Below are 26,745 nucleotides of genomic sequence, written 5' to 3'. Positions count from 1 at the left end.
AGGTGAGATGTTATGTCATGTGGCCTATGTGAATTAATTGCAGGAATTGGAGCATTTTTGGGCTAATTTAAGTGCAGGAACTCGAAGTGGACAAGGAAGAGATATTTTAGTAGATTTGTCTCCCTCCTTAACTACTCAAATCATTTGAAGGTTCCTCCACCATATCTCATCATCTCGGAGTTACAAGTAGCCAAGCCAACTGAGTTCATTGGCAGCCAAGCTAGTGACAGTGAAGACAAGTCATTCTCGAGTTTGGGAGCCAAGTCTCCCTAATTTTTAGGAAGTTGTTGGTAGCTTCAGTTTTTATAAATAATAAGGCCAAGGGCCTCATTAGGATTTGATTTTTTGTTGTAGCTAAGAGGAAATTTAGAGCTAAAACATTGTGACTATTAATCTTATGTTGTATTTGAAATTTTGATGATAATGAGAAGTTTTACGCTAATCCAGCACTGAGTTGACTCATAGGGTTGAAGCTCTTGGGTTAGGGCCAACCCTAGCAATAGATTTTCCCCTTTTTGTACATTTATTCTTAGACTAAAATCATAGTTAGTTGCCAATGTTATTTATATTGTATTTAGTTTAACAAGTATTTGAATGATTGCACCATTCTTGCCCTACTATAGCCTTCAGCTAACTTCCTATGGAAAAACAGAACATCCTGTAGTAAGCTAGGACATCGTGTAGAAGTTATTCTAGCAACTAAAAGATCTCCTCTAGCAGCCTGTTTGACCTTGTTTTGATCAGAAATGCTATTATGAGTACAAGGAAGGCCCTCATCTTGACTTCCATGCCTCTTAATTCCATCTGAGACCAACTCTCCCATGCCTCTCTCCCCTGCAAAGATCGGATAACATAACCAAGCATTTACATTTCTAATTTAGAAATTAAAAGACTCTTTTTTTGCAATTTCAACATGAGATAGTTAGTGCATGCATATATAAATCATAGAGTGATAGAATAACTTTCCATGTCTAGTTAGTCCAAATAACTAGATGATAAAATGCAAGGTTAGATTAGTTCTCTTTTGCAAGTAGTTTATGTCATTTCCTAGCTAGATGATTTCATGGAATTTCATAGCATTTTCCCTTCAGTAACTTTCATTTCCTTAGTAGACAAGCATTTACTTTCCTGTATTGGAGCTAGCTTTACATTCATTGTTAGTAGTCATACTCCTTCTAGTCAATAGAAGACTAGTTTGAAACCCTAGTGGTCCATCGCCCTAGTTGAAAAGTGACATGAGTACATTGTTGCATTTGGTGTGCATATAGCACTGTCACCTCTAGCTCATGGAGTTTGGAGGCATTGTAGCAATAACTCCATGGATCCTCCTTTGGTCAATGGAATGTGTCGTTGATCCATTCATTTCCTTTCAACTAGGGCAATGGACCACTAGGGTTTAAAACCAATCTTCTATTGACTAGAAGGAGTATGACTACTAACAATGAATGTAAAGCTAGCTCCAATACAGGAAAGTAAATGCTTGCCTGCCAAAGAAATGAAAGTTATTGAAGGGAAAATGTTATGATATTCCATGAAATCATCTAGCTAGGAAATGACATAAACTACTTGCAAAAGAGAACTAATCTAACCTTGGATTTTGTCATCTAGTTATTATTATATAAACCTAATTGATCAATGGGTTGAAGTATCTTTTAGTAGTATGGAGAAAACTTTGTGTCCTACATGGGATTGGTGTCTTTTGTTGTTGGTTCTTCTGAAGTTGTTGTCGTCTGTGGAGCAGCCTGTGAAGTCCCTGCTAAATTGACCAACTCATGGAGTTTGGAGGCATTGTAGCAATACCTCCATGGATCCTCCTTTGGTCAATGGAATGTCTCGTTGATCCATTCATTTCCTTTCAACTAGGGCGATGGACCACTAGGGTTTAAAACCAATCTTCTATTGACTAGAAGGAGTATGACTACTAATAATCAATGTAAAGCTAGCTGCAATATAGGAAAGTAAATGCTTGCCTACTAGAGAAATGAAGTTTACTGAAGGGAAAATGCTATGAAATTCCATGAAATCATCTAGCTAGGAAATGATATAAACTACTTGCAAAAGAGAACTAATCTAACCTTGTATTTTGTCATCTAGTTATTATTATATAAACCTAATTGATCAATGGGTTGAAGTATCTTTTAGTAGTATAGAGAAAACTTTGTGTCTTGCATGGGATTGATATCTTTTGTTTTTGTTTCTTCCGAAGTTTTTGTCATCTGTGGAGCAGCCTGTGAAGTCCCTACTAAATTGACCAGCTCATGGAGTTTGGAGGCATTGTAGCAATACCTCCATGGATCCTCCTTTGGTCAATGGAATGTCTCGCCGATCCATTCATTTCCTTTCAACTAGGGTGATGGACCACTAGGGTTTAAAACCAGTCTTTTATTGACTAGAAGGAGTATGACTACTAACAATGAATGTAAAGCTAGCTCCAATACAGGAAAGTAAATGCATGCCTACTAAAGAAATGAAAGTTACTGAAGGGAAAATGCTATGAAATTCCATGAAATCATCTAGCTAGGAAATGACATAAACTACTTGCAAAAGAGAACTAGTCTAACCTTGGATTTTGTCATCTAAGGACTGGTTTTAAACCCTAGTGGTCCATCGCCCTAGTTGAAAAGTGACATGAGTAGACCGTTGCATCTGGTGTGCATATAGCACTGTCACCTCCAAGTTTGTACGAAATGTCGGGTTGATAAACTAAAGTTGGTAGGTCTAGGAGTTGTATCATCCTTGCTGCAATATTAAGGCTCATCAGCTTGGTCTCTCTATACGGGGTCCTAGCCCTCCAGAGGGTGTAGGGTGAGCGTTGAGAGCCATGGGCCTTCGCCATAACAGAGATTACTTCATGGATCCCCAATACCATTAAGTGAGCACTCATATTCCACCTTTGGATGAAGATGATGCACCTGGTTCACCTTGCCCAACTAACTCCACACTTGCACCATACACTTGGCAGCTGTTCCAGGGTCTAGATGATGATTTTTCTCACTACAAGAGACAAAGCTAGGGATTATGTCACCATCCTAGCCCTTGATGATGGCTTATAGATATTTTTGATCCACTTGGAGACCCTTGTGCCCCCACAACCACTTGGGAGCACCACACATATTTGCATGGAAAACAAGGGGTCAACCCCTTGCTCACTATGTTTGAGGTTCATTCTCACATCATGGCACATTCTAGACTTCATTAGGCCTCCTCAAAGTCCAAAAGACTCATTTTATTGATCATTCTACCCTCTTGAGAGGCTTATTCTTATGTTATTGTACTATCTTGGTGGGATTGTCACCAAGGGATACTATTATTGCACATTATTTTATTATTTGGGGCTCAATTACGCCAAACTAGGAAAATCAAACACATTAGATTTTGTATAAATATATGAGAGGTGATTCACTCTCTCATCATCACTTGGATTGGGATTTAGTAGCTACTTGAGAATTTTGCATTCCCTTTTAAAGGATGAGTTTGGATTGCATGGATGAATTTTGATGTTTGGATCTATCTCTCTTGTCTTGGAGCTCTATTATTGGCATAATTTGATGATTAAATATACTCATTTTACATGTAAGTGATCCTTTTCATGCTTATTCTTGTTTTTACTTTATCACATGAAAAGTTGCTGGGATTTTTGCTATACAAGTCTCAAATTTACTGTTTTTCTATGTGAATTGTGGAAAATTTGATCTTTTGTAGTGTTGCATCATTGTGTGGGCCATGTATGAATGGGCAAATGTTCCTAGAGATTATTGTTGTTAAATATATCTTGATAAGTCATGAATTATTGCATATTGAAGTATAAAGACCTTAAGTAGCTACTATCGTGCCCTAATTCCATGTGAAGTTGTTTGAAGGCCTTCTTGATTGGGTAAATATTTTCCCAACACCAAGTTCTCTTTGACTCCATCTCTCCCAAAGGATAAGGCATTAATCCTTCCATAGGAAATCACTTTTAAAGAATATTTTGCTCACCTCTCCTTCTCTCTCTAGGCCTAGCCTCCATAGGTCACCTAGGGCGTCATTTTTCTCCCATGGTAGCGCTCAAGGAATATTTCTTGCCCTAGGTTTATCTTGGCTAGTGTCCTCATTTGGATCATTCCATTCAATTTTAGAAAGAATATTTGTCCTTTGGTCCTCTTCTCTCCCATAATTAGTTCAAGACCCTCCTTAGTTGATCAACTCCATACCCCTGACCTAATTCTGGGTCGACTTGGTCATTTGTGGTCCCGCAACTTTACAACTCTAATTTCACAAAGATTAGATACAAGTTAATTCTCCATAAGGAATTTTGGGTCTAATAACCCTCTTAAAAAGATATATTCCCAAACCATATCCTCAAAGATCCTCTTAGCCCTTCCTAGAGAGCCTATCACCTTTCTTTTGAGAAAGAAAGCCATATAATTGAGTATCTCTTGTGAATAGGCCTTACAAATCACCCTTCATTTATTCATTGACATATTCATCAATGTGATTCCTTTTATACCGGCTCTCCTCTCATCAGTGAAATTTTGTAAATAGCAGGCATCCTTAGTTGAGATGACAGTGGAATATCGCTCCATTGTTTCCCCTTGACCTAGTAGTTGTTTAATAGGATCCCCTCCCAAGACCCTTGCTAGTTTGAGCAATAAGACTACCCTTTCACAAAATTTCCACATACTTCACATGGTTCAAATATTTCTTCTGTGGATTCAAAGAGCCTAAATCTCCCTTCCAACCCTCACAATCCTTCACAAGGACTCCATTCTTAAGATTTTCTTTGGCTTCCCGATGAGGGTTAGGTTCTCACTCTCCTCCACTCTAACTAAAATAGCCTCTAGCCTAGTCTCCTCTTGGATGAAATCTTCTTGGAGCTTTGGAAAGCTAGAAAGCTTCTCTTGATCACAAATACCCTAAACGAACATGTCTTAAGTGATAGGAAGCTATTTAGTGTCGTGAAAACCACCTCCTCATCCTCCACCTTCATCTTGATAACAAGATGATCTCTCAACTCAATGATCTTCATCATGTAGTTGGCCACCGTATTTGAGTTGCTTATGCAGTTGCTAGTGAAATTGTTCTTGAGTAGAATATTTTGGTTAATATTGTGATCAAAGCATCAAAGATATCATTTAGAAAATTTCCTCTCCATGATATGAGAATTAAGACGGTCCTTCACTGAATCTAGAATAATTCATTTCACTTTAGCCACCTTCTTGTTATACATGACCAAGTCCCTAGGATCAACAAGAGTTGTGAGGATCACTTCAATGAAACCCAATAGATCAAACTTCTCCAATAGCATTTACATTTTTCACTTACAAGGTGATGAGTTAGCACTTCCTCTGAATCTGTCACACTCTCTCAAACCAAGACTAGTCAATGTTGCAACTTTTACAACACAACAATACCAAACAATGATCTAAAAATCCAATCCAATCAGCAACCAATTATGGGTGCAAATGCCTCTCTCAAGCACATAATAGCACTCGAATCACTAAAGAACTTAGGGCATCACACCATTCATCCTATCACAACTTTGAAACTCTTCGATCACTAAAGACAATTGGCCATCACACCCACTAAAACCTTTTGACAATTCCCTCACACATTGAACTAGTATCTCCATGCAAACAGTGCCAAAAGATTTCAACGAATGTGTTATAATATCATGTTCATTTTCAGATCATGGTAAGCAAACTCTACACTCAGAAATAACCTAAACACTCAATAACTAAAATCACAAAAAGCTCCAATTAAAACAACTTCTGAATACAATAATCTACAAACACATATTGTTACATACTACTGGAAATGTTACATACGGTTGGAATTGTGAACAACAAATACATAAGTCTAGACTCAAAATCACATCTATCTTCATACTAAATACAAAAGGAAAAAAATACAATATAATAGTTCAAAACGAGAACTCGCTAACCAACACAATGTTTCCTCCCTGCATCTCCTTTATATACTAGGAGAAACCAGGATTACTAATTTACTACCAATCCTCTCCATCCCTGTGTAATCCCTAGGCTAGCAATAGAACCCTAATCCTAAACTGTTAGAACAATACAACTCTCTTATGAACCAACTACCTGGAGAAGTGAGGCTACTAGGAGAGACGGATATGCATGCAAGAAGTGCTTACTACCTAGAAAAATATGCTCTGTCTGAAACTGGAAATTTCCCTAGCTCGTGTGCTTTGGCTAAAATCAAAACTACCACTAAAGATGGCACCAACCTAATTTTCAAAAAGAAAACACAAAAATAAACTGATGCTAAATCTGGAGCAGCAGCTAACACTGTAAGTGAAGTTGGTGCATGCACGCTGGAGGCATGAATGCTCCCTCTGTTTTAATGGCTGGTCACATTATTATTAGAGATAACATAATATAGAATTGATTGCCATAAGTTGCTGCGAACGAAACTTCATAATCAATATGAAACAAAACAAAAAAACAGGACTGGAGAAGATTTTGAATTCGCAAAAATTATTACAAAACACCAACATATGGCATCTGACTACTTGTTATCCTATTCATTATTAATGTTATTGGCAGATGGACTGCACAGGCATCCATCAAATTGATTGGCATGAGCAATGCTCCAGGTGCCATCTATTGCCAGCATTATGTATCTATTACTGCATGCACAGGCTCTCATCAGTTACAGTTAAAAGTAAAGACTGTTTTCGTTTCCCCCTAGAAATAGATTATCCTTTTCAAGCTGGTAAATGATAGCAATGTTTCCCTCATGAAATGGGTTATTTTTTTCAAATTGATAAATGTTAGCATGCATGGCTGTATGGCCTAGAGCCAATCAATGAGGTGATGCGGTTTTTATTAGCATCAAAATCTAAATTCAAAACAACCAGACAGTGCAGATGAGGCCTAGCACAGGTCTTGGATGATTTTGTCTTGACCTTCATAGCACAACACCATTGTGAAAAAAAAAAAAACACACTAACTTTTACGATAAGCAACATTTCACAAAAAACAAAAATACTGAAGGGAATAAGAGTATTTACCTGTAAGAGAAAAGTTGCCTGAACTTAAGTTGTATACTTCAATGTTCAAGAAGACAAATAGACTTATTGACATAATCTATATGCTATATATGCTACATGAGATTTCTGAAACAAAACAATTATAGACTCAAAGCACACTAGTAAAGTAGTCCATTCAACACCCTTTTTTCCTCTCTCAAAATATTTTAGAGATTACACCTCAAAAATTCATGGATATTCCAAACAAACTTTATGAAGAAGATTCTCCAAGCTTGCATTCCTAAATACAAAAGCTTTTTCAATTGCAGTTCTTCCTCTTCTACACATATTACTACTGAACATTCCCTAACGGATCAATAATCTTTGCAACTTCTTTCTGTGATTCTATTAATGAATGGACGCTCTTCTTCAAATTCTCTCTTCTGGCAGAAATGCGAGGACTCTCTTCCATTATCACCCCCAGTGCCTTACTGGGATCTGTCCCTGATAATTCTTTCACGATTTCTTCATCCAAACCATTCTTAATCAGATTTTGACAAACGAACTGTAGATGCAAAGGAATTCCATCACCTACCCTCTGAATGACTACTTTCCAATAAGCGATCACCCTCATTTTGATGTCGAAGGCAATTTCCAATCGACCGCCTGGGGTTTTCATTACCTCTCCTATATCAACTTTTCCAATACCCTCGACCACGACTGTATTTGTATCTATAGAAGATTCAGTATCCGGTTGTGCTGGCAAATTAAAACTGAAAGTGACAGACTCTGTTCGCGGAGTTGCACCGAAATTAAATGCAGGCGCACAATTTTGTTCTTTAGCAATTCTTTCAAAACGCACTCCGTGCATGAACTTATCTTTCTGCTGCATTAATTTGGCCCAAGTTTCCAGGTAAATTGGATTCAATGTGAAGTCCATGGATTTCTCCATCTCTATCATCTGATTCGCATATTGAATGCACTCCTCTTTTCTCTTTGTAACCAGAGCTCGAGAGGCTCTCGTTGCTGCTGTGAGAAGATGGGGATAACTCTGAAAATTCGTGTTAATGACCTTAACAACCACCTTCTCCACATACTCCCAGACTTTACCAGTTAACCCAAGACTTATTTTCAACATCTCCTCTATAGGGTTTTCCAACAAGTTTGCAAAGACCGAACGGGGTAAGAAATTGGGAAGCCCAACCCCTATTGCTTCTTCCCACATCTTGGTCTCCTGCACAAGAAAATGCTTACATTCCACAATGTCATAGCTCAGCAGCTCCTTGTAGTAAGTCTCAAACATATCCCTTAAACGGGCAGCACAATGCATTTCTGATTCTTTTGAAAATTCTCTGTAGTCTCCTTCTATGAGAAGCTTGTTCAATGAATCCCTCAGTGAATCCATCAACTTCATAAAAACAATTATGGTCTCGGAAGTATTAGTTATATGCTGTGGCAGGGAACGCAATTCAAATTGCCTTTGCAAAAGGGTTTCGTTGATTTTTTTAAGTATATCAGGAATATACCGGCTGATGTTCTTGGCTTGAATCTGCATAAGTTTCGCAGCCAAAACAGGTATACCCACCATCGATTTATCAATTTTATTCAGCTCAGAATGTGACCTAAACAGCTCGGCTTCTCTCTTCCTGGCCTCTTCATGCGATTCATCTCCCACGCTTTTGCGAACATAGACACAACCCAGTCCTATGTTCACATCATCCATAAGCCCTTTAGTAAACTCGTCGATTACAGGGACAACGGCCAGAGTTCTTTCGCCGTTTTTGTCCACCTGCCCTGACATCCTCAAGGATTCACAGACAGGGAAATCCTCAGTAGTTGACAACACATTGAGGATTATGCTTTCTTTGGGAGAAATATATTGCATGACAATTTTTGAGATTTGTTGGTAGATATCTTCTGGTTCCCTAGTGATGCTGGGCAAGTCCACCATTGTCAAATCCAGGACATCAAACTTTTTCACATGAAGAGTTACGGGTGTATCGCTTATGTCCTTACTTGATCCTGCAATCTCCTCTGTAACCAATTTGAGCGTCTGTGCTATTTCAGATTCTGTGATATGCTTCTTCGTACCCTTACATTCAATCACAATTCCACAATCTTCTGCCTCGGATTTCTGCAATCTCAAAATAAGAGGAACTCTCGAACTGCAAATGCCCAATCTTATTCCTACCAAGGACTCCAGTACACTGGACTTTCCACTTGATTGATCTCCCACCACCACAATGCTTGGCAATTCGATACCTTCTTTCATAATATCTAAATTACGAAGCTTGTCTACTACATCTAACAGGGGACGATTAATTCGCTCGCCGTAACTCAGATTTAAACTGGATGTCTCTTGGCCTTCAAGCTGCAAATCCTCAAGTGTTTCAGACATGGTTGGATTTCCCAGAATACCATCCATCTCTCTAGCTGAAGCCATCGTAAAGTAGTGGGAATGTATGAGAATAATCAAGAAAACTTTTGAAGGGACCAGGGGCGCGCTAAAGAAAGAAGACGTAACACCAATGTGAAGGTGGATGTGGTATAATCAAGAAAACTTTTGAAGGAACCAGGGGCGCGCTAAAGAAAGAAGACGGAACGCCAATGTGAAGGCGTATGTGGTAAAATCAAGAAAACTTTTGAAAGAACCAGGGGCGCGCTAAAGAAAGAAGACGTAACGCCAATGTGAAGGCGGATGTGGTAAAATCAAGAAAACTTTTGAAGGAACCAGGGGCGCGCTAAAGAAAGAAGACGTAACGCCAATGTGAAGGCGGATGTGGCTCAATTTCTCACAACCGGATTCTGTGCAATTTTGACTATAGACCGAAAACTTCAAAAATTACGAACAACACCCAATTATTAAATCAAATTAAAATTAATCATTATAATAATTATTCTTATATTTTGGTGGGTTAAGTAATTAAAATTAATCATTATAATTATTATAATGATATTTTTTTAGGTTAGGTAATTAAATTTAATCAATATAATTTATTTCTAGAATTCAGATTTGAGTGATTTCTAATGAATTAAGAAAAGTATTTGGTTAGAAATCATATAAGAGAATTTTTTCCCGATGTATTTCGAACCAATAAGTGTAATTCATTATTGACTTTTTTTGCGAACCAACAAACCTAATTCATCATCATTGCCACATGAAGAAGCCACCATGGTAAAAGTTTAAATAAAGAGCCAGAACCTCTATTTTTGAACAATAATATTTAAAATATGATATTAATTTATTAAAAACAAATATTATTAAGTATGGGCTATATTAAAGAGTTAGTTTTTGAAAAATAATATTTAAATTATGATATTAATTTAAATATTATTTTCAAAAACTAGCCATTTAATATAATCGTTAATTAATAATATTTGTTTTTAATAAATTAATATTATAATTTAAATATTATTGTTCAAAAATATTCCTTACTGCTCTTTATTTAAGCCTTTATCATAGTCTCTCTTCATTTGGTCTATTTGGTCCAAACCACCCTCGCTGATTAGGAAAGCCTTCACCAAAAAATTCTCTTATGTAATTTCTAACGAAAGACTTTTCTTAGTTTTTTCTATATAATTTTTTTGAGTTAAATAATGTGAATGTATAACACTTTTTAAGTTAAATAATTAAAATTAATTATTATAATAATTATTTCTATATATTTTTTAATTAGATAATGTGAATGTATAACAAGTGGGTTAAATAATAGTATGATTGAAAATATTTGAATTATAAAATAATTGTATTTGGTTTGGGCCAAATCAGCTATTATCATTCCAAAGGCTTTGACCAAAAAATTCTCTTATATGATTTTTGATGAAAAAATTCCTTAATTATTTCTATATAATTTTTTTGAATTAAATAATATAAATGTATAACACTTTTAAATTAAATAATTAAAATTAATTATTATAATAATTATTTCTATATATATATATATATATATATTTTTATTAGATAATACAGTGCAGTTCGGTTCCAATACAGTGCAGTTTGGTTCCAAGGGTTCGATATATACAGTCCTGGGTTATATAAACAGTCTCGCGGATATAAATACGGGTTCCGATATAAAATCTCGGGTTCGATATAAATACAACGGATATATATACAGTCTCGGGTTATATATAAAGTCTCGGGTTAGATTCTTATTCTCGCATTCTGGGCAGATTATATATATACCGCATATATATATGAACTCGCATATGGGTATGACTGTATATGACTGTAAATGGATTTCTGCTTCTTAATGGATATATGAACTCGCATTCTGGGCAGTCAAACATTATATATGAACTCACATATATATATGAACTCGCATATGGGTATGACTGTATATGACTGTAAATGGATTTTTGCTTCTTAATGGATACATGAACTCGCATTCTGGACATTCTGAACTTGGTTCTGGGCATTCTGAATTCGCATTCTATGGCAGATTATATATGAACTCGCATATATATCCAGTACTTTGAACTTGCATATATATCCAGCACTTTGAACTCGCATATATATCCAGCTTTTGAATCCATCCAGCATTTTTAACTCGCATTTAAACTTGCATTCTATCATTCTAATCCTCGCTCTGGTTCTGGACATTCTAATCCTTGCATATTTTCATATTTGAACGCAAGGGATTTGAGGCTTCGGTTCTGAGGCATATATCTCTTCGGTGCTCTCATATTTGAATGCAAGGCTCTGTTCCGAGGCATTATACTAGCATATTAGAACTGTGTGAGCATATCTGAACCCTGTGAGCATATTTGAATGCAAGGCTCTGTTCCGAGGCATTATACTAGCATATTAGAACTCTGTGAGCATATCTGAACCCTGTGAGCATATATTCTGAGGCATTCTCTCATATTTGAACGAAAGTGATTTGAGGCTCCGATTCTGAGGCTCGCAGTCAAACATTATATATATCTCCGATATACCTTCCGCACTCCTCGCTCTGGTTCTGAACTCACATATCTTTGGTCTGCGGGCTACGGTGGACACGGACGATCTGCAGTCAGGTTTGCTAGTTCCAGGTGCACACATTCCTTACCTCTTTCTTTTCTAATACATATTTGCTCATATAATGTCAAGTATGAATATTTCACCACAGTTACCAAAGATTACCAAGGGCAGACCTAGCACAGTTACTCTACAAGGCCTCTATGAGTATATAGAGTCTTTAGAGAAACGTAGAGAAGAAAGAGAAGCCAAGTTACAAAAAGAGTTAGAAGCCGTGCTGGAAAATAAATTTGCATCTCTTGAAAACACTATCCAAAAACAAATAGAAAATAAAATAGAACTATTGGAGAATAAAATGGAGGCAATGGAGACTAGATTGCATGTTATAGAAAAACAAAACCAAGATACTAACCAACCATCCCAGTAAGGAGACGCTGATACCTTAGAGGGTCTTAAAATGAAAGACATGATTAAAGAATTAGAAGAAAAAGTTAACAGCCACCTCACCCTAAATAGTGCGGTAGATAAGTTAGATATTAAACCAATTAAAGACGAAATGAAAAAATTAATAGAATTAGACCACGAACGTAACAAAAGGACCTTAAACCTTATAATCTTCGATTTAAAAGAGGAAGAAGATGAGGATACTTTAGCCTTATTCCAGACAGAATTACATAATAGATTACAAATTGAAACAATGTGTCTCACAGAAGCAACAAGGTTGGGGAAATTAACCAAGAATAAAGGAATATTAATCCGCATAAAGGTGAGCTCTACTGACCATAAGCACAACATACTTAGTAAAACCTCAAGTCTGAAAGGAACGGGAATATTCATAAATGAAGATCTCATTCCAGAAGATCAAGCAGAATTAAGAAAGGAGGTTCAAAAGGTAAAAGAAGCTAGAAAGGAAGGAAAATGGGCAATAATCAGAAATAGAAAAGCCTTTATTCGAGACAAAAACCAAAAAGATAGTAATCAATAGCAATTAAACATGCTCCGGATCCTTTCTTGGAACTGTCGGGGCTTCCCATGGAACAAAGGCCCCAAGCTAAGTTGGATCTCAAATGATGTTGATATTATTTTGCTTGTTGAAACTTGGGAGCACGAAGAATCTAAGGTCCCTAACATAGATGGCTTTACGCTATGGTCTACATGGAACAAGCGATCCTCTCGTAGAGGCATTGGGGGAATAGCTTGTTACATTAAGAAGAACATCTCCCCCTATGTTAGGATTTATAAAAACGACCCTCACAACCAATTTAGTTGGATAGAGATCAGAGACATTAATAATAAAAAGTCCTACATAGCAATATGTTATTTCCCCCCCTTTAATTCTAACTTCTATAAGAAGAAGAATCTAGATAAAACTAACCCTTACAATAGTTTAGAGAACGATATTTCTAGCCTAAGGAATGAGGGTAATATCCTTTTAATAGGTGACTTCAATGCTCGAACTTCAAACAACCAAGCTATTATTTTAAGCAATCGTTCCAACCCTAATTCTCTTTGGTTAGACGAAGACCCTACCCTGGCTAGTAGATACAAAAGGAGCTCTGAAGACCTCGGGGAAAATTTGTTTGGGTCAGAGCTAATCAAGCTCTGTAGTGCTCAGGATCTCATAATTTGCAACGGTCTAAAAAAGTGGCCCAATTCCAGCAAGATGACCTGCATCCATGGACTTGGTAGTAGCGTGGTAGACTACGTTATTTTTGATCTTCCATTATACAACGAAATGATAAACTTTGACATCTTAAACGACCACGAGCCTGACTCCAATCATAGGCCTTTACTTATAACCCTCAATTTTGTCATGCATAGAGTTCCCATAGAAAATAATACTTACAACCAAAAGAACTTAATATTTGATAAAAATAAAAAGGACCTCTTTCTAAATGAATTAAAAACTAATTTGCCTCCTTTATCTAGTATAGAAAACATAGAATACCTATATCATAATTTTACTACAACCCTCTCATATTCTATTAAAAAGTTCTCAATTGAAGTCTCAAATAATAAAAGAAATAACAAAACCAATCCTTGGTATGACAAAGATTGTAAAAATGCGAGGAGAGCAATTAAGGAAGCTGTTGATGATTCTCTTAAAATGGACAAGATAAGAATATACAAAGCCCTAATTAAAAGGAAAAAGAGGCAGTACATTCATCAAAGACAGGAGAATCTCTTACACCTCTCTAAGGTCGCTCCTAAGAAATTTTGGAGACAGATTCTGACTAGGAAGACTAAGGATAATAATAAAATTGCTCTTCACGATTGGAATTCTTATCTTAAAAAGCTTTATGAATCTCCTAATGTCATGGATAATTTGGAAACCCTGCTCACAACGAAAGAAGTCTTCTCTTTAGAAGACATTAAGTTTGGGGTTAATTGCCTCGCGAATGGGAAAGCTAAGGACATTGAAGGTTACCAGGCAGAAATCTTAAAAATTGGAGGCCTTGTCCTCATCCCCCACATCCACAAGCTTTTCAACCAAGCTGTCAAGCAAGGGTTCCATAAGCCTTGGACTGAGAGCCTCATTATCCCTATTTTTAAAAGTGGAGATACAAATAACCCCTCTAATTATCGGACAATTATGATCAGCCCTCTCTTAGCCAAGTTGTACGGTAGTATTCTGGAAAAAAAGTTAAGCATATGGCTTGAAAGTGAAGGTAAGCGGGCTAAAGGCCAAGCAGGTTTCAGAAGGCATCACTCAACAACAGACCACCTTGTTACGCTTAGGATCATTGCGGAGGAATGTCGTAATGATAAATCCAATTTATTTTGCTGCTTTGTAGACTTTATAAAGGCTTTCGATACGGTTCCTAGATACAACCTTTGGAATAGGTTAGAAGAGCTAAAGGTTCCTCTTGAGTTGAGAGCTGCTACTATAAGGCTATATGAGAATGTAATTGCCAAGCTAAAGAACAATGAGGGGTGGTCAAAAGATATTAAGTGTAACATCGAAGTTAAACAAGGCTGCCCCCTCTCCCCTACCCTATTTGGCATTTACATCGATAAGCTTGAAGGTTATTTAGAAGAAGCAGGATGTGGTGGCACAATCTTAGCTGGGATAGTCGTTATCCTTCTTCTTTACACTGACGATATTGTTCTTTTGGCAAGGTGCCCTTCTGATCTTGATAAGCAACTCAAGCTTCTTAAGGATTTTTGCTCTACCATGGGTATGACTGTTAACACTGACAAAACAAAAGTTATGATTATCAAATCCAAGAAGGACACTTGCGCTAATTTTATGTATGACAATAATAACTTGGAGGAAGTGTATTCTTACAAGTACCTAGGAATTGATATCCATCACAAGCTCAACTGGAACCATAGTATTGAGAAAAGGATCAATGGGGGATGGAAAGCTTATTTTGGTCTTGAAAATAATTGTAAAACTGCAAACCTCGTAATGTGGGATAAAAAGAAGTTCCTCTTTGAAACTTTAGTCATTCCTGTTATCTTATATGGCTGTGAAGTTTGGGGCTGCAGCATCTCCGGAGAATCATGGAGAAAGATTGAGCAAATCCAGAAGCGTTTTATAATTTATAACCTGAAAATTAAAAGTAATACACCCTATCCTATTCTCCTTATAGAAGCAGGTCTTTCTCCTATTGAGAGCCTAGCTATGCTCAGGTTTCTGGTGTACAAGCACAAGCTCAATAACATAGACAATCATAGACTTCCTAAGCTAGCTTTAAATTCCAGCCAAAACCACCTAAGGCTTAACCGAGGATGGCACAAGGACACAAGGGCCTGGTTAAACTATTGGGAGATCAATGAGAATGATGCTTTGCAAAACATAAATAACATTAAAGATATTGTTACTTCTAAGTTCAAAGAAAAACTGTGGTGTGAGAAAGATTTAGCGTCTAAAAGAAAATTAAGTTATTATAAGAGGGTCATCAACCCCACCCTTGAAGATCAAAAGTATCTCTCTATTTTAACTAGCTCAAAGACGAAAATTAATATAGCAAAGATTAGAACGAATTCTCATGAGCTCCATAGTGAAACTAGCCATTGGGCAGTTCCTAAAACGCCATGGATAGAAAGGATCTGCCATATTTGTGAGAATAGGAGCATCGAGGATGAAAACCACTTCCTCTTAGAGTGCCCTGCATACAACCACATTAGATCTCAATTTCACAACCTCCACATTAGATCTCAATTTCACAACCTTTGTTACAATACTGACCTTCCTAGCCTTTTACAATGCCAAAATTATAGTGAACTCGAGAGGCTTCTCTCCAAGCTTTTTGAACATAGGAATAAAATCTTAAATCAAAATAAATAATTTGTCTTTTTAGGTCCGATAGATCATTATTTGGTCTCAGCGGACGTTAACCATCATCATCACCATCATCATGAATGTATAATTGTAAGTTAAATAATACTATGATTGAAAATATTTGAATTATAAAATAATTGCATTTCGTTTCGGCCAAATTAGCGATTATCATAACTGAATTTTTAGGGAAAAAAAATAAAAAATAAAAAAATAAAAAAAAAATCAAACCAATATCTTTTTTCACCTCAAAAAAAATGACTTAAACCATCTATTTTGCTACCTCATACACTACAATAATTATCGTATCAATTTAATCAATTAATTCAATAAAAACTTACCTTTATTTTATTTTATTTCACTATATTAATTTTTAAATTAAAAATAACCATAATAATCATTCAATTATATAATTAAATTACAAATCATTAATAAATTACATTTAATTCTCATAATTTCAATACTTATACCAGCTTTCATATAGGATCCCAACAATATCTACCCAAAAATTGAGCTCCGTTCAAAGATTTAAAAAAAAACCAAAATAAATAATTTATTTCATATTAAAAAAAATAAAATAACAATATTTAATTATATTTAAATAACTAATAACTTTCTATTATATAGTAAGTAATTAATCATATAGTTGATCACTTAATTATTTTTTGGGAGCATGATAGATCAGGGGTTAAAACGGAGTTTAATTATTAATTGCATAGAAGAAGTGCATTCTACAACCCAGAAGACAATGTGTAAGTTTGTTCGTCTTTCTAATAAACAAAAATAGTAAAAATATTACTCAATAGAAACTAATATGGACATAAATAAGTTTGGAAGTAAAAAAAAAAAATTAAGTTTTGAAAATTGAAGTTTTGGAAGTAAAAAGTGATTGTGAATTTTTTTTAAGTAAATCATATATATGAAATTGTTATATTTCTTAGGTTTTATTATTTTTAGTAGTTACTATTTATAGTATGTATATTTTTTGAAAGCATTGTCATTAAAGATAACAATATTTATTTTAACTCTAGATATACTAAGTTTTTAGTAGTATTAAATCTCTAAAGTGCAAACCATTTTTTTGAGTGCCAAATTTGAAAAAAAAATTATATCGGGAAAGATTTGATCTTTCTGGAAACTTGATAGGTCAAGAGTTAAAATAAAATTTAATTATTAATCACTTAGAAGAAGTGTATTTTACAGCCAGAAAGAAATGTGTAAGTTAAAAATATTAATCAATACAAATTAAACCATAAATAAATTTGGAAATTAAAATATATATATATATATATATATATATATATATATTTAAGTTTTAAAAATAGTAAAAGTTTTAAAAGAAAAAAGTGCTTGTGAATTTTTTAAGTAAATCATATATATGAAATTGTTATATTATATAGAAGATTATTCAAAATAAATCAAGAAAAACAAATACGTCTTTAAAGTGCCTATTATGGAATTTGTTTTCGAACTGAATTTTTTTTGAACTAAGTTTTTTTCCTTTAGAATTTTTACGGTGATGCATAGATTTTGTTTGGAACTGTAATTTCTTTATTAAAATTTTTATAATATGGTATGCAATTTTGATTTCAATCTGAATTTGAATTTGAATTTCACAATTACGTTTTGAAATGTATTTCACTGTATTTAAAAAGTGAAATTTTTTATTATTGGTCAAATTTTATGGAAGAAATTACACATTCTAAATGGATTTAAAAATATTTTGTCATGTAGATGCCGAAATTAAATATTAGTTTATATTGGGAAAATTACATTAAAAATTTCACCATCCTAGGTCTATCTAACTTCTTATCTGTCATGGTCTTAGAGGGATCAAATCTTTTTGAGATGTGAACATTTTCTCAAATTCTTTGCACTCCAAAAAGAAGGTTTGCACTAAGAGATTTGATCCCTCTCTGCCCATGATAGATCTAGAGTTAGATGGATCTAGGTTGGTAATTAATATGTGTGTGTGTGTGTGTGTGTTGTGATTCATGATTGCAAACCAAGTCTCTTCGAGATAAATCACATGGGAGTTTTGAGGTCGACACATTTCAAACCACCTACTTTGGTCCATCATCATGAGAGAGATGTGACCTACTATGTATTTAATTGTTCCTATTGTATTTAGTTGTTCCTTTACTCAGACTATCCATCTCTATCTTGATGATGAGCCACAATAATGGTTCAAAACCACCTCAAAGCTTCCATGTAATTTATCGGGAAGAGACTAGGTTTGCAAATTATTTTATAACATAATATAATAGTACATTAAACCATCTCTTCCCTACCAGGTTAGAGAGTGTCTCATACTGCAAAAAAGTTATATATATATATATATATATATATTCTTGTTGTTGTTGTTGTTATTGTTATCCAATTTTAAGGTCACGACCAAGTTAGACACCACACCACACAGGCACATATATATTTATTGTTGAATGAGAGATGGATTTTGGACATGCCGTATTGATGCCACATGATATTGGCCCATATTATTGTAACAAATCTTATATACAAGTTAATAATATCCATGGTAAAGTGGAGATGAACATCCATGGTTAAAAATCTTGTTATATTGTAAGTATTAAATTTTTATGTGCTTATTAATGAAATTTAAGTATGATTACAAAATTATTATTTTAATTTATATGGTAAAATGGATCTTAATTTATCCCGACTATTTATATATTATATATTTTAATGTGATAAAGGATTTAGATATATCTCAAAAGTAATTATAATATTTTTCTTTTAAATTTAATTAAAAAACGTGATAAAAATGAATTCAAATAAAATATTTAAAAAATATTTTGATTGTGAGATGAGAGATGGTTTTTGGGCACGTGGTATTGATGAGGCATGATATTATAAGAAACCATATTTACAACTTAATAAGTAAAGTGAAGTGAGCATGAAGATCCATGGTTAAAAATATTGTTATATTGTAAGTATTAAAAAATTTATGTGCTTATTAATTAAATTTAAATATAGTTATATAATTTATAGCTACTAGTTATATATTTTAATGTAATATATGTATTTTGATTTTCTTTTGTCTAAAAATTTATTCTTAATTTTGTTAATAAAAACAAAATTACAATTTATAATAAATTGAATTTTATTAGTTCCGACATGTAAATGTGTTTCCATCTAATCGTCCTAAGGATGTGTTGTGGTCACCAACAACCCCCCTCTTTGTTTGGTATTAGCAATAACATCAAACAAAGGGGGACCTTTAACAAAAAATCCCAAAAATATTTTTATCAAAATTTTTGTATTTAACTCCCTAAAAGCTATATCGCATCACAAAGAGAGAGTGAAGCGTTTTCCTATGCGCATAAATAAGCTACAAAGAAGCGATGCGACATTCATCGCATCGCACATGTTGGAAGTGCTCTTAAATAGAAAACATAAGGAATCACCGATGGCCGATATGCGACGTCGCATAAGCAACACACAGTGATCAAATGAAAAATCCGATCTTGCGATCTGCGATCTTACAAACTGCGATCTTGCGATTTGCGATCTGCGATGAATGAGACTATTAATTGCTGCGATGCGAATTGCAGAAACCACTCATCGCAAAGTTTCTTCGGCATGATCTATAAACCCAAAATTGAGCGCGCACCTTAAGGGAAATTAATGATTGCACGCCTGAGTATCCAAGGATGATCGTGTTGCGTTTTTTGAAGAGTCAAGTCGTTATGAGTGTCATGATTATGCATTCATTTAGAACTTTAAGCTTTCATGTCAATCTTTTCGTCAATTCTCTTTTCCTTTGCGTGAACTGTAAGGCAGCAACTAATATAAATCTATATGCAGGAAACATCTAAGGAAAAGGGGAAAGTGCCAATACTAGAAGAACAGAGAGGAGATGCCTTCGCAGATGGATGCTGCATGCAGCAAGGCCACGGATTCCAGAGTATCACTCAACAGACACTGATGAAAATAGATTATCCAAGACTCAGAGTCAAAGGCGCACAAAAGTAGCATGTTTGCAAAAGATCCTGAAGCTCAGACTGGGTAAAGCAAAAAGAAAAACGCTAAAGAAGGAGGACGCTCCAGAAAAGCTTGGAACAAAGAACGGAAGATTGTTCAAGCAACGAAATCCCTAACTCATTGAGTCATTCGCACGGCTGGAAACCGAAATAGCAACAACACAATCAGTTTGAAAGAAATCTGGGTTATACTAAGTATACACACAGCAAATACACCCATCCAGAGGAAGATTTTCGAAAATATCTTCTAGTTTGTCAGAAAGAGGTGCCAGCTTTTGTTATTTCTACTTTTATCGCTCGAGCAAAAGAAAAAGACAACCAGCCGACTCTTTCCAGGCGAACCTTGCATTGCTTACAACACTAAGGAGCAGATACAGAAACGGTTAGAAATTAGATTCAATTTTTAGAAATAAATTTGTTTTAGTAAAAGGGCGGTCATTTGAAGTCGTTTCCTAAATTTGTGTAATTAAGATTATTTAGTTAGTAGTATTTAACCCTTCTCATGGCATTTAGAGAAGGGTCCGGAAATTTGTCAAAAAACTTGTCCTCAGAACATGCACTTTTGCACCCTCGGAGGGGGTTTTTGATGAATGGATGGATCGAGATTTATTTATGTTTGCATTTTAATGTCTGCTACTGATGTTGCACTTCTGTACTCTTAGTAGATGTTAGAAGTAAGTAGAGATAAATCGTTATTGCTTGAAATTTGTGAGTGAAATCAGTCATAAATGGTACTTTTATCTCTTGATTAATTTCTGCTTATATTCTTAGAGTGATATAAAGCTGAGTTGTTTATATGTTAATGTATGAATGTGTGGGTTACCATTTGGCACTTTTGTACGGTGGAGTCATTTATTTGTGCTTGACATATGAATAAACTGTTATGCGATATGTTGTTCACAACTGTTTTTCCTAACTTCTTATGCAGAATGGTTTATCTTAATTGATTTATATTCTTATGATAGCTGAATGATCTTTATTACCAGTTATTGTATGAAATCTTTTTAGATCGCATAATGAAAGAATCCTACCCCGGGTTAGTATAGATTAGATGTGCTGTTTTTTGTTAGATTACAGTAGCATAGAGTCAGTTTAGAGTTTAGAATTAAATTAGCTTAAAATTACCTCTAAATTAGCATCATCAAAATCTACACACACACACACACACATCCTTTAGATTGGGAAGTTGGTCCCATTATCCCCAGTCGGACCCGCTACACCAAACGGGCAAGGAGCCGCCAACCAGGTTCCGGACCAGGTGGGTATCCCCCTTGTTGTTGACTCGATTTCGGGGCCCTCAACATATTTGGCGCTAGAAGGAGGGCACGAACTATGAATGGCAACTAAGTCAAAATCTAAATGCCATTCTGAGAGTAAATCACCCTCATCAACTCCCCCGACTTCTCCAGTACGGTTAAACCCAGAGTTAGAAGTCGCTCGAGTATCCACCGCTGCTACCTACCCTAATATATCAAACCAACTTATCATTGAACCCCCGGAAATTCAAACTTTGATTCGTAAATTCCAGGGATTCTCTATTTTTTCTCATAAGTCTGATAAATCTCACAGCAGCGTGACTTCGCAGTACAATCCTGCTCATCCCCTGACCAGAATGAAGAGTGAGAAATTTGGTATTCAACCAAGTCAACTCCCTCTCCCTACTAGGAAAAGAGCAAGGAAAACACCACTAGAGTCTGACCGTGAGACTCTTTCATCTACTTCGTCCATTTCAACACCCTCACCGCGAAGTCAACCACCCACATCCTCATCCCAAATCACTCATCCATCTTCCACAACACTTCCTCTTCAATCATCAAAGATCATAATACCTTCATCTTCTCAGCATCAGGGACCGTCTTCTGCACTTTCATTAACTAGCGGCTCAACGATGGCCCAGTCTCCATGGAACAATCCTGGGGCGGTTTTAATGCCTCCACCCCTGAGCCCAATACCAGCCCATCCTGAGAAATGGCTACCTAAGTTCAATCCAGAAACATGCATGCTAGCTGAAGAGCATATCAATAATTTCATGCTTTCTATTAATCTCAACGGAGTTACCAACGAGGATGCTGTCGTCTGGCTTTTTCCTTATACAATGCAAGGAACAACCGAGTCATGGTACTTTTCGTTACTTTCCGGGTCCATCACAAGTTGGGACACTTTCAAAGTCAATTCCTCACCAAGTTTGGCGATGACATATCAACAGCGACATTGATCAATGACCTATCTAATCTTAAAGCTGAGGCTAGAGAACCCATTAAAGATTTCAATTTACGATTCAATAAGATCCTCATCAAAATTCCCGCTGCTTCTCAACCCAGCGAGGAAGTAAGATGTGAATGGTACATCACGGCCTTACCATCAAACTTGGCTATCTTTGTAGATAGGGCAAACAAGACGACCTTAGTTGAAAACTTGACTGAGGCGTTAGCAGTAGAAAAGCGCGTAGTTGCCCTAGAAAAGAGATCTGCCATAGAAGAACGCAAATCTAAGAAAATCTCTTTCAAATAAGACACCAAGAAGAAGAAAACGAAAGATCCTTTCGATATGGAAGGATTACAAAAGGTGTTAAAGGCCATGTCCAATGAGATGATTGACATAAGAAAACAAGTAGCAGAAACTTCTTCAAAAAAGCCCTACAGATCTTTTAAAAGAAATCCTCCCATGGAGGTGAAACCACCCAATGCTGTCTCAAACGTCGAATCTGAAGAAGAAGAAGAAGAAGAGAATACCACTGAAGGGCAGACCGATGATGAGGAAGTTGTGGAACTACAAGGAATGTGGGATTTCATCCTCCCACAAGAAGAGGATCAAGAAGCATTTCCGGTTAGCACACGAAGCAAAAATCAACTTGATCCTCCCCAAACTACCCCTAAACAAAAGGGTGCAAGCCCTGCAACAAAAGATAAGGTCACAACAAAGAAAACAACTGCTAAAGCGATCCAATTTAGCCCAGTCCAATCAAATCAAGCACCTCCATCAAGAACACTGATAGTGTCGGATGAAATGGAGTATAACATTATCGATGACATGAAAAAGACTAGGGCTAATATCACTCTTTACGAATTTAGCAAATTGAAACATCAACAGAAAATAATGATGAAAGAATTACATGTCGTGCCTACTACATCTTTACCTACAGTTGTAGCTTCCCACAACATGGGAAGACCTCCAACCAACATGATCAATAAGATTGATCCGAATGACATTGCCTTGATTGGAGGAAGGTCAAGATCCCATACTCCTCCTTTTCTTCTCACTTATGAAATTTTCAATAAAAACGTGCACAATTGCTTGGTTGATTCTGGTGCTTCAACGAATATTCTACCCAGATCAATATGTGCTAAATTGAATGTTCAGCCACAAAAATCCGCAGTGCGCATAGTTCAACTTAATCGATCTCAAGTCGAAGTGATTGGTGAACTTAACCAGGTGACTATAAGATTGTCGTCTAACCTGAAAGTATGCCAGGTTATCGACATTCTAGTAGCTGATATCCCTGAATTTACGGTTTAATTCTTAGCAGGGATTGGTCCGAAAAACTCCACGGATATTTCTCAACCGACTGGTCGCACATGTGGTTACCCCATAATGGTAAACCCAATCAAATAAAGGTTGAACGAGAGTTGCACCAAAAGTACATAGTGACAGAATTGGAAGGAGAGAACGAAGCAATAGCATACAACAGCAGTATCATAGGCAATTACTCAGTAGATTCTTTCCTCGGCAATTTCAATGCTCACACCTCACCTTACTTAGAAAATTCAGTTTTGTCCCAAGTTGAAAATTTTCCCCAAACTGATGATTCAAAGTGTTTTAATTTTTTAGATAACTCTGTAAATACATCTTTATTTTGGAAATTAAGTTTTGATGGTTCTAAATCTAACGAGGGAGCAGGAGCAGGATGCGTTCTGATTAGCCCAGACGGAAACAAGATCATGCTTACATGCAGACTTGAGTTCGATTGCACAAACAATACAGTGGAGTACGAAGCCTTGGTGCAAGGCCTATACAAAGCAATCGGGTTGAATGTTAAGTATCTTCAAGTCTTTGGAGATTCTGAAATTGTCGTCAAGCAGGTACGTAAAACCATACATTGCTTGTCAAGTCATTTAAAGCACTATCAATCTTTAGTTCAAGATCTGACTTCACATTTCATAGCATTCAATATTTCGTCAATCCCAAGACTCCAAAATGCGAGCGCAGACCTGTTAGCTAACGTAGCCTCTAGACTTATTCCCTCCGAAGATTTCAGTCCAGATAGGTTTTCAATAGAATTAATCTTTAGACCATCCATCCCTGACAACATCACCAACTGGAGAGTATTCAACGACGATCCAGACATTGTAAATTTCCTCACTTCTGAAGGGTCCTATTCAAATCAAATAATTGACGAAGACCATCATGATCACCAAATTCAACAAAATAGCACTGATAATGCTATACCTAAATCGGGGGTTAAGTTAGAAGATTTATATGATTTGAAAAGTTGGTTTGAAAGGTCTACCAATTCTAAACTCTACAGTTCAACTCTGAACTATGAATTAGTGAACCTAGGAACTGATCAGAAGCCGCAAAACGTTAATCTAGGCCACGGCCTAGCCCCTGAAGAAAAATCAGCATATATCCGTCTTCTGAGACAATACAAAAACGTTTTTGCATGGAATTACGATGAGCTGAAGACATACAACACTTCTATCATTCAACACACTATCCCTATGATTGACAATGAAAAACCTGTCCAACAGAAGCTCAGAAAAATCCACCCCAACTTAGAAAATCAGATAAAGACTGAGCTAAATAAATTGTTGAGAGCCAGAATAATTTTCCCCTTCAGACACTCCAAATGGGTATCCAATATGGTGCCCGTTAGAAAGAAAAACGGAGATATCAGGATCTGTATTGAGTTCCAGAATCTCAACAAAGCCTGTCAGAAAGATAATTTTCCCCTCCCACCTATGGAGCAAATACTACAGGCAATAGCAGGCTCAGAATTAATGTCTTTCCTGGATGGATTTTCAGGATACATTCAAGTGCTGGTGCATCCTGATGATCAATTGAAAACCACATTCCGAACCAAATGGGGCACATACGCATATCGGAAGATGCCATTTGGTCTGATCAATGTCGGCGCTACCTTTCAGAGAGCCATGGACATCGCGTTTAAAGGTTTAGTCAATAAATCGGTAGTGATTTACCTGGATGATATAACAGTGTACTCCAAGAAGCGAAGCGACCATCTCAAAGATTTGAAACAAATCTTTAAAAGATGCTTAAGGTATGGGATTTCACTTAACCCAAAGAAATCTTTTTCTGCATTAAGTGAAGGGAAATTGCTTGGATTCATAGTGTCGAAATCTGGTATTCACATTGAACCTGACAGAATCAAAGAAATTTCCGAAATATCCATGCCCCATAAAAAAAGGCCACGCAATCTTTCCTTGGACAAATCAAATTTGTAAAAAGGTTTGTCCCGGATTTTTCACGTATTATTTCTCCTTTACAAAATATGATAAAAAAGAATTCAAATTTTAAATGGGGTCAAGATGAGCACGAAGCATTCAATTTGATCAAACAAGCTATCATCAACGCTCCATCTTTAGCTACCCCAAATTTTTCAGAATCTTTTATCTTATACACTTTTGCCTCAGAGAAATCTTATGCCGCGATTTTAACTCAAACAAATCAATAGAAGGTGGAAGCTCCAATCACATTCTTTAGCTCGAACTTACAAGGTGCTGAGCTCAATTATTCAGACGTGGAGAAATAGGCATATGCTATTTTCAAAGCGATCAAATATTTCAGACCTTTCTTACTTAAGGCCCATACCAAAGTTGTAGTACCGTTTCCAGCGGTAAGAAACCTGTTAGTACAGAAGGATGTGGGCGAAAAGAGAGCAAATTGGATTACCGCTTTACAAGAATACGATCTTGAGATCAAGCCAGCAAACATCGTAAGCGGTCAAGGCTTCTGCAAGATGTTAGCTGGAGCATCGCAAATTCCTAAGAACTCATCTGAAGAGGTACACACGTATGAGGTAAGCCTAAACGACGCAAAATCATTATATGCAGACACCATTTATTATCTTAAGAACGGGTATGCTCCATCACATCTGGATCACACCAAGAAAAGAGCTCTGAGATTGAAAGCTAAACAATACCAGCTCATAAATGATGTTTTGTTTAAAAGGAATTACGATTTTGTACTTCTTAGGTGTCTTGATAAAACTGAAGCCGAAAAGGTTTTGCAGGAACTCCACGATGGACCAACAGGTGGACACTATGCTGGAGAAGCTACTGCACATAAGATATTACGTGCAGGATATTATTGGCCCACACTGTTCAAAGACTCATGCAATTACGTAAGGAAATGCCAAATCTGCCAGACTGCTGCAGGGAAACAAAGGAAATCGTCCATGCCACTACAGCCGGTTAACATCGAGCAACCATTCAGCCAATGGGGCTTGGACATAATAGGTGAGATCGTTCCTCACTCTTCTAAGAAGCATAGGTATATCCTCACGGCAACA

At 36.1% G+C, this 26,745-nt stretch overlaps 1 pseudogene; it reads right to left on the bottom strand.

Moving 5' to 3' along the window:
* Positions 1 to 7,325: 7,325 nt before the first annotated feature.
* Positions 7,326 to 9,416, bottom strand: LOC149211638 (dynamin-related protein 4C pseudogene; annotated as a pseudogene).
* Between the last annotated feature and the right edge of the window lie 17,329 nt (positions 9,417 to 26,745).

The sequence above is a fragment of the Pinus tabuliformis genome, chromosome 1_1 (genome assembly GCF_031772625.1).
Source record: "Pinus tabuliformis cultivar Carrire ecotype Pingquan chromosome 1_1, CPIR1, whole genome shotgun sequence".
Lineage (NCBI taxonomy): Eukaryota > Viridiplantae > Streptophyta > Pinopsida > Pinales > Pinaceae > Pinus > Pinus tabuliformis.
Note: the sequence above shows the minus strand (reverse complement) of the source record. Positions and strands in the feature narration are given on the sequence as shown.